Raw genomic sequence first — 1,827 nt, forward strand, 5'->3', positions numbered from 1 at the left:
ATCCTAGATTATCGGCCATTACAGCTGTAATCTACATCAATGTAAACTCTTGTCTTTGCAAAGTACGCAAAATTCTACGGTAATATCCAGCCGATTTCCGCGTTCGTGCTTGTCCCCGACCTGCGCAAGCTTTTTGCTCCTGCAGTAGAGATAGGTTTACCAGGTAGTGAGGATCGGATCCTCTTAATGAAGCTATATAGAATGGTTCTCTTTCAAAGCACTTTTCCGACCTCCAGGACAGAAAGCTTTATATTCATTTAAAAAATTAATGCGTGATATACCCTTATGGCTCGTAATAAGACTTGATCTAGACTGCATGAGATATTGACAAGAATAATAGCTTGGTTACTGGATTTATCGTCAACTTGTGGCATAGGATATACTGAGAGCAATCCCTATAATACAGTCAATGGAAAAGCGCCGGGAACACCACATTCCAGAATTAAATCTAATACAGCTTTTTAAATAAACTAGAATTGGATACAAGGAACTGTATCACGACATAATGTCTTCTGATATATCAACCAGAGTGCTGGTTATAGTATTAAGTTATGGACAAAATCGCAAAAAAATATACCGAATAGAATTAACTTTTGTTGTGTTTTTTTCTGCTTTTTGCCATTAATATTTAAAACTTGATCATGACAAGCGTTATGTATATATAGAGAGATATATTCATATATACATACATACACAAAGAACACCGTGGGGCTATACACTATTTTTTTTTTTTTTTATCTATTATTTTTTTTTTTAAGCATCATTCATAAGAGCCCTTCAGACCTTTAAGTTCCGTGTTGATTACTTATAAGGAGATATGTTTCTCCTGACCGGTTCAGCTGTCAAGGATAAAATAAAGAATAGAGCTACCATGTATATGTCAGAGGATAATACATATTAACACAACTTTTGAAATCAAAGTTTTAACAAAGTTCATTCAGTTATTTGAATCTCAGGATAAGATGAATAAGACATAAAATGTAACAATCCCATACAAAAGATGCATTGATAAAAAGTATATGTCTCAAAGGTAACCCTTCATCTTGTTAAGCTAAGGCCTTTTTAAGGTAATGCTTACCCCAGATGCTCTCTGACGTAGCCACCTGGCACTTATAAATTGTCACCAGAATGATTAAATATCCTGTAGATCGCCGACGTCGTTATCATTATTGAAAGGAATTATAGGTTCAAAAATCATAAGATAAGATTGGTTGGCGGTTGTTCCATGAAGACTATCGTTTGTAAAGCACTGAAAAATTCACTCTTCGAAATGGGTTATCAACTACAGGAGAAGGAAGGAGTGCATTAAATCCATACCTTACATACATGTTATCAGTTTTGCTTTATTTTGGAGGAGGTGAGTAAACTATATTGAACTAAATCCTCTATGAGAGACTAAAGCCACTAAGGTAACGTGTACGGTATCACTGTTATAATGCTAGCCTAGTTTGCACCTTGCATAGGATTACAGCTGATGATAATGTCGAAGTACAAAGAAAGCTAGAACTACTGTAACTGGAAATTATACAAAATGAAACCACTCAATCACTGTCCTTGCAACGAAAATAGTATACAAGGTCAGGACGACACACAAACATTTGCTCATGAAGGAATAACACATGAATACAACACTCGGTTCCAAAGACAAAGAGGGAATACATTTACCCACGCCCACTTCAAAGGCGGTGCGGGCGCGAAACTGAGCCACCAAACGCACACGAGAATGACAATCCAGATTCAAGGCCTTGGTTGCAGGACGTCAGAAGGGACACGGATTGGAAGGACGCTCTGACCTGCAATGGAGCGTCCCCAACGGGAAGATGCATG

Source organism: Penaeus japonicus, unplaced genomic scaffold, assembly GCF_977035675.1.
Source record: "Penaeus japonicus unplaced genomic scaffold, GWHDUDI00000001_assembly GWHDUDI00000036, whole genome shotgun sequence".
NCBI lineage: Eukaryota > Metazoa > Arthropoda > Malacostraca > Decapoda > Penaeidae > Penaeus > Penaeus japonicus.